Genomic DNA, 15,470 nt, shown 5'->3' with positions numbered 1-15,470 from the left:
TCGTGATCCTTAGAACCATGATTTAGGGAATTCTTCAAAGGTGATTCAAGCAGATTCACGGTTTAGAATTGTGAGGAACCCGTCATTCTAAAGGAACCAATGCAACACGAAGATTCAGCTCAGGTAATAATTTAGCCTGTTATATCTAGCAAAGAGAATCAGCTCTGAGAGTTCAACCGACTTACCCAAGGTCACACAAGCCATAGATCCAGAGTCAAAGTGAAGATGAAGTTTGTCCAATTATTTGATGACAGTAGGACTTGTCAGGAGAGTCAATCCTGATGATTGAGTCCCTGAAATGATGAGATGACCTGAAGGATTGTGCGACGTCCCTATTTGCTTTCACTGCCCCGACACTCATTCTGCCCCAGTGGGTAACCTCACCTTTCGGGGGTGGCTTTGGGGGTGGAGGCTGTGGAGCAGGACTGCAGTCAGACAAGGAGCATGAAGGAACCTGCATTTGTGTGACCTCTTGGAAAACTCCTGGTAGCTGAGCTTCCTGGGATTGTCACTGAGAGGCTGCCAGCTCAGAAGTAGTGACAAAATCAGGCACTCCAGGCTCATGGTTTCTGATCAATCAGCCTGTCACGTATCTGAGGAGATATTTCAGGGTGAAGAGAGCGTATGGGAAAGCAATTTCCTTGGACTTCTGCCTCTGAATTCTATGTCTGGAGTAGAAATGAGGTGCTTAGGGTTAAATAAAGACAAGTAGGGAGACAGTAATGCGACTCTCATGCATGCCTGGACCAAAATGGCAAATGTGTGCCTGGGGAAGCCACAGGAGGCTCCCAGAAGCAGCCTTCCAGGTTCTGCAGCCACTTAAAAAACAGCCACAATTAAGTCCAAGGGAAGGCTGATATTCTCTCCAAACACACTTTAAATAGGAAAGAGCTGTTAAAGCTTTCCTGTAGGCTGAGGATAGACCTTTTAAAATGATATTTAGTCTCAGGAAAAAAGAAGACATATTGCTATAATGTGTTGTCAGTTCTCTAAGGAAATGGCATAAAAAGGAGATTTTATTGTGGCTTAATCCTTTGTTCTGGAGAGTCTGTGCTTTTATATACAGTATATATTTTAATGAAAACCATGACAAGATTACTATTCATAAATCAGCGGTGAAATAGTAAGGACATATATGCTCACAGCTGCATGTGTGTGTGCAGGAGGTGAGGGTGGGGGGGTGGTGCACGTATTTTTTCAAATGGGTTCATTACCACAGTTGGAAGAAAATCAATGCAGCTATGGCACAACCTCATTGCTTTGTTGCCAAAGGATTTCTGATTTCATTTTTTTTTTTTTTTTTTGTAAGACAGGGTCTTGCTGTCACTCAGGCTGGAGTTCAGTGGCATAATCATACCTCACTGCAGCCTCAAACCCCTGGGCTCAAGCAATCTTCCCACCTTGGCCTCCCAAAACATTGGGATTACAGGCATGAGCCACCACACCTGGCTTGATTTCATTCTTTGTGTGAATGAGATAGGAGAAAAGCTTTTAGCACTCTGAAATATCCTGAAATTGATTGATGTATTCTCAAACTCTCTGAAAAATATTGGCTTCAAGTTGCCCGCCTCATAATTTTTGCCATTTCAAATTTGTACATTCTATTTCTGGTTGGAAAATACATACTTCACAAAACTATTATAGTTGGACACAAATATGTCGACAACTCCATCATCTCACACAATAGCTGGAGGATATCTTTGAGACGAAGGTCAAGCAAACATTCTCAAGTAAAGCCATAGGTTATATGTAGTGGATAATGTCCAGTAATTGGAAACACATCAGAGGAGCTACTATTTTGTCTTTGTTTGGAAATCTGTTTTGCAGATTGAAAAATGACAGCATTGTGATGCATAAATTACTAGAGACTTACAAGGAATAAAGAAAGTAAATAGTAAGTTAAGTGATCAATTGGAACCCAATTTTTATTGCATGAAGTACTCACAAATGAGTACTTGTGCTGATAGGTGTACTGGGAGTTGTGTATTCACAATGAGAAAGCTTAAGTGTCTTTGGATGGGCCTTAGCTATACATCCTTGTAAGTAATATATTACAACTGAAGAAATCCCTGAGGTACTTCTGGCAGGGCCCCAGCTTCAAGTTGAACCTGAAGTAGAGAGTAAGCTTGCAGCTCTTGTGCGTGAGTGCACACACACACTCGCACTCCAAAAATATATGCCAAAAGAAGCTTCCCAGAAAAAAATAATTTAAAAAAATCCCTGAAAGCTACTTGGAAAGTCATACATATGTTGACTTTGGTCATTTAGCATCACAAATTGAAGTTGCAATATCATAAAATAGGCAGATCTGACCCTCCCTCATTCCCCAGCATTTACAGTAAGTCTGAGACAGCAGATGAGGTTGGATGGCAATGATGGTGATGATGGTGATGAGTATGATGAATGTGATGATGAAGGTAACAGCTAACCTTTATTGAGTTTTGCTGTAAACTAAGTGCCACTCTAAATACTTTAATTCATAAAATTCTCACAACAGTTTATTTTACATCTGAGAACACTGAGACACAATGCTTAGATTGTCTGAGTAACACAGTAACTAAATGCAAGATTCTGTTTTCTATGTTGTAGTGAATACCATCGATCTCAGTGGAACAAGTTGCAAAATACTTTGTAGAATCATTAAGTCAATTAGGGAATTTAAAATTCTGAACTACGGTGGTAGAAAAAAAGCCCCATTTCAAATAGACATGACTTCAGAGAGGCAAAGCTAAAATTTAAGCCATTTACTTGCCAGTTTTTATTTTTATTTTAATATTTTTAAGTTTTATTTTAAGATCAGGGAAAATGTGCAGGTTTGTTACGTAGGTAAACTTGTGTCATGGGGGTTTGTTGTACAGATTATTTCATCACCCAGATATTAGGCCTAGTACCCATTAGTTATTTTTCCTGATCCTCTTCTTCCCCCCACCATCCACTCTCTGATAGGCCTCAGTGTGTGTTATTCCCCTCTATGTGTCCAAGGGTCCGCATCATTTAGCTCCCACTTATGAGTGAGAACATGTGGTATTTGGTTTTCTGTTCCTGTGTTAGTTTGCTAATGATAATAGCCTCCAGCTCCATCCATGTCCCTGCAAAGGATATAATCGCGTTCTTTTATGGCTGCATAGTATTCCATGGTATATATGCACCCCATTTTCTTTATCTAGTCTATCACTGATGGGCATTTATGTGGATTCCATGTCTTTGCTGGTTGTGAATTGGGTTGTAGTGAACATGAGTGAATGTGTCTTTATAATAGAATAATTTATATTCCTTTGGGTGTATACCCAGTGATGGGATTGCTGGTCAAATGTTATTTCTGTCTTTAAAGTTAGAATTTCTTAACTTTACTATGAACCACTCAAAATACTTTAATTTGCACATGTGCACACACACACACACACACACAGTTAGTGTTACTTAATCTAAGCATTGTGTCTTGGTGTTCTCAGATGTAAAATAAAGTGTTGTGAGAATTTAATGAATTAATTAAAGTATTTAGAGTGGCACTTGGTTCATAGTAAAACTCAATAAAGGTTAGCTATCACCTTCATCATCACATTCATCATATTCATCACCATCATCATCACCATCATCATTATCAACCTCATCTGCCAATTTTTAACCCCACTGCCATAGATGCCACTCTAAATACTTTAATTTTTAAATTCAGTGCTTTTAACAAATGGAAAAAAAGTCATGATTTTCTTCTAAAAGATTTTTAAACAAAAATTATATAAGTAGTTATAAAAACAGAAGATTGTTCATAAATCTTGATCTAGGTATAAACTTAAAAAGATCCAGAAAAATTTCACTTTTCAGCTTTGTTAGTCTTTTTTTTTTAACAATCCCTGACTTTGTTCATTGTTCGCCAAATCCATCTCAGCTTCTTTTATTTCACACCAAACTGGTTTTGTGCGATTGCCATTTCACATGAACATCTGGATTTTTTTTCCTGTGCTTGTGTACATTTGGAGAAAGATAGTAATTTTCATCCAAATTTATTCTACTTTACTCAGGTTTATTCTCAGCTATCAGAGGAATGTTAACTGTACATGTTCATAATGTTTTTTTAAATTCTAAAAAAGATCTATGTCTGCTAGGAAGAGAAATATCCTTTAGTTTGTCAACTTGATCCTTCTAGAGGGGTCAATAGTATTTTTGTTTTTGATATGATCTTCCATCACCATTCACAGACTTCTAGAATCACAGCTTTATATGCTGGTTAATTCTACCATATAGATACATATATAGTAAGATGGAGGCATTTCTCTCAAGTTCCTTTAACACTCTCTGTTTCTTTGACATTCTTCTTAGTCATTGCTCCACTTCTGACAAGTCTGAATAGAGAGTTTTCTTTTTGTTTATTGTTAAATAGATGAAGAGTGTATTTAAGATATTATATTTCAACATTTTAAAAAACTATAATGCAGTCTGTTACTTTAGGTGTATCACTATAGAAAAATCTCTTTATTCTTGTTCCTTTAGAAATACCTTGAACAATTAGAAAATTTTCTGGATTGATGATTGCCCATTTTGCTACTTAAACACTAAATTTGGTGACATAATCTGATGGAATTGGAATGTGGTATCATTAAATATCTATTGCAACTCAGAAACCAGTTTCTTCTAATGTGCTCCTCCAAGGGCTTCATTCATATTGCCTGATTCATCCTTACATCCCTATGACATAAAAGAAGGGCAGGCATCACATTATCCCCGTTTTCCAATTGAGGAATCTGAGAGCAGAAAATGGAGGCACTTGCCTATAGTTACGCACTATATCGGAGGCAGGAGTAGGCAAAGATACTACTTTTGTTCACTGCCAATCCACCCTTCTTTTCATTAGTCACTAGCCTCCTTATTTCGTAAGGTGTAGGCCATTAGAAGACTGATCTTGTGGGGAAAATAACATCTATTTTAAAACTCAATGCCTTTTACAAGTTTATATGCCTTGATATAATTTTAATAGGTGCATCATTGCCTGCTTTTCTTTATGAGAGATGATATAAATATGGAAAAATACACTTGCAGAAATGAAATGAAAATAATAAAGCCCTCTTCCATTTCCATTATTCTAAGTCATGCTCCTTGAGACTTCAATCTCAATATGATGTTAATAGAACCATTAGATATGATTCATACCATACATAAGACATTTCTATTGACAATTTCATCTTGACCAAGGGTCAATGGATCCATTACAATGCAAATCTGACTGTATACTTTCCATCTAAATCAAAAGAATTTGGTCTTGTGTCCACTCTAATATGTTTCATGAAGTAGAATCCAACCTCAGACATGAAGTACACATCTGTTTCTCATACTAAATCATGCCTGTTCCTATTTGCTCTCAATTTAAAAGATAATTAATTACATTTTACATCAATAGACTACTTTGGAGTATTTAAAGAAATGCATAGGGTTTATGGGAACCCAAGTTTGCCCGTTTAATACATACGAACCTGTAAGAAAAGTTCATTCATGGATGTGCATCTCTTAATTTTGGGGGGTGCCTATAAAGCTGTTCTACATATTTGGTAAGAAATGCAGAATCAGAACATGTTCCAAAGGTGACCTAACCCAGTCTTGTAAAGTACAAGAGCACACTGAGTTTCAGTCGGTTTTTCAGATAAGCTGAAGACTGTCTCACTAGGCACAGGACTTTTTTTTAAAGTTTCACCTTTCCCCATGCTATTTATTTCTACTTTTTTTTTTTTTTAATCTTCATCTCTTATTCCTGCACTCTTGGGCATCTTTCAGAATCTTTCTCTATTCAGTGCTCTAGGTAGCTTATAAAGTGCAATCTAACCTTGATATCGACAATCATTGAGCCCATTTCTGGCCACTTTTAAGTTTCAGGGCTGTCCTGATCTCCTGTTATCTGTTCCCTGTCCTTGTCTGTATTATTTTCCTTCTAGAACTGTACTACTGCTTCTCTCTCTTTGTGCACCACAACAGAAAGACCTGCTGCTGATGAGGGCTTCCTGTTACAGATGAGGTTAAAGTAGCTGAGGAGTATTACGTAAAGGCCTTTTCCCCCCTAGGGTTCTATGACATTGCATCCATACTCTGGTCTCACCACACTCCTCCATCTTCCTTTCTTCTTTCTTGGCACTTTGGGTAGTGATGAACTTTGGACCAGGAAGAGTTCTGTGTAAATCCCTGATCTACTAATTCTAGCGGTGTGGTCTTGGGCAAATCCTTTAATCTTGTCTAATCTTCAGTTTTGTCATCCATAAAATAATGATAATAATTATCCACATTGGAAGATTGTTGTGAGAAGGAAATTAAGTGATTTATGTAAGGGTCACAATGCCTGACTCAAAGTCGTATTTAAGCATGTTGTTGCCTTACTCCCTCTTTACTCTCTCTTTTTTTCCCATTTCTCTCCAAAATATTCAATTTTGTGCAACAAAAAATGTTGATTTTTTTCAAGCTTTCCACTATCCAATTACATAGCTACCAGCTGATGAGCTTTTCCAATATTTATTTCTTTTCAAAGCGCTTTACTTCTTATGGGTTATCAACAGCTTGACATAATTTTTTCCTCTTTCAGTTATGAAAGATATTCTCAGACTCAACAAAGCTTTAAATTTTGTTCAAGGCATTGAAACATAAAAGTTCAGGGATTATTCAATGATGTTAACTATTGAATGTACATAAAAATGACCTTAGTTGCAGTCTGGTTTGTATGCTGGCTCAAACATGCCCAGGACTCCCAAGTTCAAAGTTTCTCTCTACACGTAAGTGGTAGTCAAAAATATTAGTTGTTTTATTGCGGATGGCCTTAATTTATAAATGGAAAACATCTAAAACTGCAAAGTACAATAGTCCAGAAACTTTTCATTAGCAATCCAGTTCTTGGACATCACAGGGAAACTCAGCAGAAAGAAATGATAAGTTAATTGTTGAAATGTTTCATATTCCCAGGTTCAGTTTCTTATAGGTATTCGCACCCGCCTCACCTGCACCTCTGTTACTCTCTGTGACATCCTCCACCACCCTGGACAAGACAAATGTATGTTTGAAAGAATAAGGGTGTTTGTTAGTGGGTAGGCCTGATTATGGGAGGCAATTCTAGTGTGGAAAAGATGGGTTGGAGTATGGGGCAGCAGTGAAGAAAAATAAATAAAACAGTTTATTTTCAGTGGGACTGATCCCTCTTGCTCATGCATTAGTGCTTGGCTACAGGAGAGTAGTAATTTATTGATGCAGATGGCCATGTAAAGTGCATGCAGTTTGTGAGGGGGCTTGACCCTTGTCTGATGGGCCATATGTTGTAAAGCCCCAGGGGCACCATTTGCCTCCGTGCTCTTCCTCTCTCTGTCTCTGCACCTATGGTCCTTGTTCAATCACCACATATTGAACTATAGACTTACCAACTCCCCCAATAAATCTCCAACTAATGGCTCACAAAGGCCATAAGTTAACCCTTTCTACACAACAGAGCACATTATTTTGCATCATGATCACATTCGGTGAAATAAAAGATAAATATTATATGACCTGCCTAGAAGAGAAAGCAAATCGTTGTGAAATGCTGTTCCCTGCTGGGTATTCACTGTATTTGGATGTCGTAGGGTTGCTCTGAGCTTGCTGAATTATATCGTTATATGCTGCCATGTTATAATTACAGCTTACTTTATAACATAATTCTTAAATACTGTTAATACCCCCCACTAGAGAAACATTTAATGTTTTTTAATTAGCTTCTTTTGTCTGAGTCTTCTTTTTTTCCTAGTAAAATAAGGAACATATGCTCAATGAAAAATGCGTATATTTTTATTCTCATGTAGAAGCAAGTTTTTATAAAATATATTAGGGCATTTGTATGGAATAACAGAAAAAAAGTACAGCGTATGTTTTAAATACTTACTGTGCTCTGAATTTTCTCTAGGACCCATTCTGGCAGAAAGACTCAATGAAATTATTCATTCTCCACTGCAGCACTAGGATTTCCTTATAATGTGGGCTGTCTGAGTCCTAAATGCCACCTGAAGAAGAGTTTAGGACACCAAGACTAGAAAAAAGTCATTGCTGCTGATCTATTAACTTCATTTTTTCCCATCCAGTAGTGAAACCGAATAAACGATGCTATGCAGTGATGTGCACATCAGTACCATTTCTCTAATCTTAGGGAAACTAGTCAGTTGCCTCATGCTTATTCCCATCACTCGGGTAAGGGAGCAGAAGGTGTCTTCCTTGGAGTCTTGAGACAACATCACTGCAAGCAAGAAGCAGACATCTATTGCTAATCTGGAGTTTAAAGTTGAATTTTCGTATCTACTCCTTTTCCCCTTTTCTGGGCACAGCTCTTGGTAGATCTAGCAGCAATTTAGACAGCCTGGTGGAGTGTAGGAAGACCATAGGTTTCGCCAGTGCTCAGCCCATCTATGGAAATAGTAGTCAGAGCTGAGTATCTCTAACTATGTTCTATGTTTGTAATAATTAGCTTCCAGTAAAACAATTCGTCTTCTAGATAGCTTGCTACTACAGTGTTCACAGCTTGTGTTATATGTTTTATAGAATATCTCTGAGCAGAGATATTCTGTAGATCTGGTAGAAATCAAACATTATAGTCCTACTGAATTAATATTCAGTAGGACTATAATGTTTGATTTCTACCAGATCTGGTTTCATATCCTGTGTTGGTATAAAAAATAGGTTTCATAATTTTTTTTCTCCTAACTAATGAATAATTTCCTTACACTGTAGTGAAAATCCAGCTCTCTGAACCAATTAAAAGAAAGATGAAATTTCATGTACACATATGCTGTGTCAAAATGTTCATTTATGAGTCACTAGTCTTATCAACATGGATAACTGATGTAGAAAAAATATTCAAATATACAGAAAAGAAGTCATTGTCTTCTGTCCTAAACCCAGTAGACCTAACACATACAATGCAGGCAGAAAGGAAGTCAGCAGTAAATAAACCATGCGTTCCCAATTGAATCTCAATAATTTAAACATAAATCCTTTAGGCTTTGATACCTTTTTTCCACATGGGCTTTTCTTTTGGATTTGGCGCTCCTAGCATGATTTAGAATTCATCTGCGAGCCACAAGTAAATAGAGTTTCCGTAAACCTTGAATAAACAATCCCCTTTGAGGTTATGTTCCATAATTTAAGGAATTCCAATGAAAACTTGGTTGGTAAGGAGTTTTCCAAGATGTGTGTGTATATCAATATATTTGCCTGTAAAAAGGAACCAACATGTTAAAGCATAAATTACCAACTTTCCCACATATACCATGTTGCACAAGGGAGGGACATCTATAATATGTGTATTTCTGAGGTTGACAATAAGCAAGGATGAATTGCTAATATTCTGCTTACCATGTATTCAAAAAGTCTCCATAGTTTTCAGAATATGTGGTGAGAAAAACTTTTCTCTGTTCTGATGTATTTTCTCTCTAATTATAATTTGGCATCTAGAATTTGTTGTTTCTTTTAAAAATAAACTAAACTGCATAGCAAACTATATTGATTTTAGTTTTTAAAAGCCCTTTAATTAAAATAGCAACTTAACAGCAAATGGCCATGAAGTATTTCAAAATAAAAAATGATGATGTCAATTGAATGTGTCAACTAAAGTTGGTACAAATGAAGATTAAGAAAATAGTTACCTTCATTTACTCAATGTTTCATATCATGCCTTTTCCCAGTTCTTCCGTTAGTTAATGTAGCTATAATGAGTTCATACTCCTTAGAAGCAGCCAACAGAGAGGCTTTCCTTTAAGAACATTCTAAATGGCTCAAATCAATACCATTTCCTAAATAAAAACTTTCTTGGCTCAGATTTAAAAGACCTATGGCTGTTGGCTTATTCTTTATGCTAGCCCAACAAAATGCCAAGTAATCTTGCAAGTAAGACTCTGCCACATTCTGATATCAACATTGTCAATGAGAAAACTCTGTGTATATACATTCAGAAACATTCAATTATAATTCGCATCTTAAAGTCATATCATTATCTGGTATTATATTGAGTTATTATTGAACATATTAATTAAAATGCCTCAGTATTGAACTCAATGGTTCAAACTATTTGCGTAACCCCAAAACCCTTAATCATTGACATTTGAAGATTGCTGTTGGTTTTTTTAACTAACAGGACAAAATTTATTTTTAGTACAAAAATTTCAAGAAGATATAAGAATAGTTACTTAGGATTGAAATGGCATGTTAAATACTAAAGGAAAGATGGAATTTGTTTTGTTTTTTAAAATGGTTTCTGGCCAGGCGCAGTGGCTCACACCTGTAATCCCAGCACTTTGGGAGGCCAAGGCGGGCAGATCACGAGCTCAGGAGTTTGAGACTAGCCTGGCCAACATGGTGAAACCCCGTCTCTACTAAAAATACAAAAAGTAGCTGGGCATGGTGGCTCGCGCCTGTAGTCCCAGCTACTCGGGAAGCTGAGGCAGCAGAATCACTTGAACCCAGAAGGCAGAGGTTGTAGTGAGCCAAGTTTGTGCCACTGCACTGCACTTCAGCCTGGGCGACAGAGCGAGACTCAATTTTAAAAAAAAAAAAAAAAATGGTTTCTATGTCATTGTGAAAGTGATAATGATTTTTATGTACATGATTATATGAGAAATAACATTTTATCAATGCACATGTAGGGTACTTTTTATATTTTTTATTCATCAGGAATTCCACATTTTTTGTGCAAACACTGTATGTTATCATTATTTTGTATCTTCTATGTAATATATACAATAAATCAACAAATATTTATTCAACACCTACTCTGTGCTAGGTGTTAGAATGATAACATTGAATAATATTGTCTCCTCTGCCTTGAAGAACTTTCAATGTAAGCTACCATAATATTTACCTGAGGATTTTTCATGTTTTTCTAACAGTTTATAAAATTCCTATATTTGGAGGCTCTCTAGAAACAGAGGGAAAGGGACTATTGAAATTATAGTTGAAAGGTGCAGTGTATTTTGGGGGACAAATATTGATGTTATTGTATTTGTTTTATATGATATTTTTAAAACATGGCACTATTCCCCTGACAGAAGTGAATTTGCCAAGCATTAGCCTAGGGTATTTAGAAGTAACAGCTGAAAGATAAAGGAAACATCAGCATTGAGTGTGAGGAATTCAGCATAAAGAGTGATTAGAGCCTCCACAGTGTGCTATTCTTAGCTATTCATTCGCTGCAAAATCACATCAGTAATTTTCAGTGACATTTTTAATTGTCCCTGTACAAAAGATAATAAAGTAGAAGAAAATAAAATCAAAAGTGAAAAAATTCAAGTACTACTAAGACATACCCTGGTGTGTGTTGGTTTGGGGTGCCCTAAATTACATATTAACAGAGAACTGCCTTGTAGTAAAATTAGATGCCCCCATGAGCCCAGACTTTACCTTTATCATGTAGTTTCATCATTTCAAGGATCTTTCCTTATGGTTAACCCCTTTTCATCTTCTGAACAGGCTCTTACAGCCAGAGGGTTCGCGTGCTATTTTTAGCATGCTTCTTTGAGTGGTGGATAGTGGTTGGGAATTTCTTTGCCTGCTGCATGAATACACTTCCCTGCAGAGTGTAAAAAGAAGCACTTAATTTAGAGCTTTTCGTTTTGGTTAGTGACACTGCAAACATAGCACAGGTGGCTATAATTTTACACCATGTGAGTAAAAATATTATTTTTCCTTCCCCATCAACCTTCTTGTTTGATCGTCTTAAACCCACAAGATGGGGAATTACACAAACTGATATTTTAAATTGATGAACTAGTTGAAGATACTCTTTGATAAGGAATCCAAACTTGCTATGTAATCTGTATTAGTCTGTTCTCACACTGCTATAAAGAAGTACCTGAGATTGGGTAATTTAGAAAGAAAAGAGGTTTAACTGTCTCACAGTTCCACAAGCTGTAGAGGCAGCATGGCTGGGGAGGCCTCAGGAAACTTACAGTCGTGGCAGAAGGGGAAGGGGAAGCAGACATGTCTTACGTGGCAGGAGCAGGAGGAAGAGAAGGGCGGGGGGAGGTGTCACACCCTGTTAACCAACCAGATTTCATGAGGACTCACTATCACAAGAACAGCAAGGGGGAAATACGCCCCCATGATCCAGTCACCTCACATCAGGCCCCACCTCAAACACTGGGGATTACAGTTTGGCATGAGATTTGAGTGGGAACACAAATCCAAACCATATCATAAGCAAAATGTAAAATTGTTCAGGATGGTGAAAGATTTATAAATGTAGGGTTCAAGTTAATGTAAAAGTGATAGCATTGTCCACCAGTGACTGTTATTGGGCCTCTGTCTGTATCACAGTGGATCATAGTTCCATTACTGTAATTATGCCATAATTTTGTAAAAACCTTTACTTGTTATTTGAGATATAAAATGTTGCTATTTGGCAATTTTTAGGTTGTAGTCTCATCTTGTAGATTAGAAAGTATCCTTATTTTATAAATAATCTGTCTCTATATATTTAGATTAATCTATTAAGGATCAGATATTCATGTTCAAACATTAGGTTTTCCTGATAATCCACTTTTTAGATAATCTCAGCTTTTATTTTAGATTTAGGGGCACACATTACAGGTTTGTTACAGGGGTTTACTGCATGACAATGGAGTTTGGGTACGAATGATCCCATTACCCAGGTAGTGAGCATAGTACCCAATACATAGTTTTTCAGACCGTTTCCCTTCCCTTCTGCCCCCTCTAGTAGCCCCCACTGTCCATTGTTCTTATTTTTGTTTCCATGTGTACACAATATTTAGCTTCCACATATAAGAAAATGTGGCACATATACACTATAGGTTATGGGCAGCTGTACAAAAAGAACAAAATGCATATATGCAGCAACATAGATGCTGCTGGAGGTCATTACCCTAAGCAAATTGATGCAGGAACAGAAAACTAAACACCGAATGTTCTCACTGAGAAGGTATCTTTGAATGGCGTTGTCAGACAAACTCAAGCATGGATCCTTGCTGAAGTACCAGAGTCTTGACTGGTTATGGTTCAGAAACAACTGAATAGTATTCATGGATCTGAGTCTTAGATACAAAAAATGAAAGAAATCTAGCAGTTTTATTTAGCTGGTACTGAAGTGTAGATGATGTGTATTGCATAAAATTATAGCAAGTCATACAATTTCCCTTGGCTAGCTGGTCGTTCCCTTTCTCTTTATGGTCTCTATTCTTGTACAGATTTCTAACTAGTGATACAGAACAATAACTTGGATGACTTAAAAACATTATGCTAAATAAAAGAAGACAGACTCAAATGACTATATGCTTAACGGTTTGCTTTATATAAACTTTTTGAAGAGGTAAAACTGGATTGTTGGAAAGTTGATCCGTGCTTTGCAGGGGTCAGGGTTGGGGAGGGCATTAACTGCAAAGACCAGAGGGAACTTTCTGGTGTGGTGATCATGGTCTGCGTCACCACTGTGTCATGAATGTCAAGACTCATCCAATCTTTTCTAAACTTTATTAATTTTTTGCCTGAAAATTATATCAGAAAAAGATATTAGAATTTCACTTTGGTGTGAATCTAACCTAGACAAGTTGATACTTTTTCCTGTTTTTTTTTCCCATAAGTTAAAGCTATACTGAGTTTATTAATGAAGTTATTGATAAAATCATTTATAACCCTAATATATTCCTAGTTCTATATAAGTTGACTTTACCTGTAGTTACTAGGTATTTGAATAGAGTCAATTGAAGTATAAATTTTAAACCAAAACTAAACACTTTTTTCCCAAGAAACATTCATCACACAGGTGCATATAAAATACATGCATTTTACATCTGAATTTGCATATAAAGTGTTGTAGGAAAATTAGAAAGCATATGGTCTTTTATTCTTTTTCATTGTCTAAGAAGCACTAAAGCCAAATAACTTGGCATGATTCTTCTAGTTTTACTCTTTTTAAATAGCTTTATTGTCAGGCAGATGGGGAGTGCTAGCCACTTATTAAAATTACACTTGTATATATTGTAAGAATGTTTTATATTTATTCATGAATATAAAATTTTTAGAATTGGCATTTAAAACCAAAAAAACCTGTCATAGAGTTGAGTAACAACTGTATTTGTCACTTTGAAACCACTTTGAAATATATTGCAGCATGGACGGTTGCCTAATTAATATTCTGAGATTCAGGTTCTCTTTAATGATGTTTTTGAAAGCTCTCCATCTTAGAAAGCAAAAGATAAGCATGGAGTAGAGATTGAATTACATGGAGAGAATGAACTTTAAGATGTGGCATCTCTTCCAAGTTGTGTTAGGAAAATATATGTGGGAAAACATTATCATATACTTTGTAATAAGTACTTTCCCCCCCCGTGAAGAGTTTAAAAATCAGTGCTTACAATGGATAGTTTTCAAGCATCATTTTGTGAGTTAATAATCTGAGCCAAAGAGATGTAACATAGTCCATGAACACCAGATAGTTAAAAGATTCTTCTACTTTAGAGGATTTTTAAAGACCGATTTAAAATTAAAAGATGGATATATATTTATTCATCACAATTTGGTGCTACAAATTTGAAGAAGTAGAGGATAACATTCTTTTGGGTACTTAATGAATATTTTTCAATTAAATATCTGAATTACTAATACATCTCTTTAGATTCATATTGCAGCTAGAGAAATAACTACATCATTTGCTGAAGAACATTTGAAAATGTAGAATTTCTTATTTAACACATGAAAATGTATTACATAATTTAATATATCAATGAAGATAGGTAAATACATAGATACATACATATATAGATACAAACCAGCATATGCAGGTAATTGACTTTGAAAGTTTGTTAGGAAGACAAAACTTTCAGACAGTTTTGAGGAGATACTATGTGATAAGGCAAATTTTATAAAACTGAAGTCAAAACTAAACTTTCTGTCATTCAAAACTATCATATGTCAAAACTTTTTTAGGTAGAACTTTAATAGAACTTTAGCATCTTATAATGTCATATCCCTGATAAACTTGAGTGTATGCAAAGAGTCTGCCAAAATTTAATGAGCACATGTCTGAACAACCATTACTTTGTGGCTAAAGATATTTCTTTCCAATTTCTCTCCCCAGTATGGTTACTCTGCCTCTTTAATTTATCCATGTAACATGTGCAGCAAGTGAAGAAATAGAAAGCTTGGGGGAAAAAGGAACTGCTATATAAATTCAAGTATCTCCAGGGTTTTTCTACATTCCTTCTTCTTTATCCCTCTTTATTTCTGTTTTATCAAATAAAATCTTTTTCTCCTCATAGTTGCAGTATCCAAATTGTGTTTTTTAACATGTGTATCAAATGGATAAAGTTTAATGGTATAAATTGCCAAACAAAATTGTCATAAGGGTTTCTCCAGGACCACAGTTTGGTGTACAATATGATGCCAAATATATCCTAAAAATTATTTTCTCTTAATTTAGTTATAGATGAAATGCCAGATGTGGTATTGCAAGGGTGATTAAAATCAACTTAGTT

The 15,470-nt window shown here is 36.0% G+C and overlaps 1 protein-coding gene across 7 annotated transcripts in view; it reads left to right on the top strand.

Moving 5' to 3' along the window:
• ROBO2 (roundabout guidance receptor 2) overlaps positions 1-15,470 on the top strand; it is a 1,388,177-nt gene that overhangs the window by 983,894 nt on the left and 388,813 nt on the right. The window lies entirely within an intron of this gene.

The sequence above is a fragment of the Nomascus leucogenys genome, chromosome 21 (assembly GCF_006542625.1).
Source record: "Nomascus leucogenys isolate Asia chromosome 21, Asia_NLE_v1, whole genome shotgun sequence".
Lineage (NCBI taxonomy): Eukaryota > Metazoa > Chordata > Mammalia > Primates > Hylobatidae > Nomascus > Nomascus leucogenys.
This window is presented reverse-complemented; position numbering and strand designations above follow the sequence as displayed.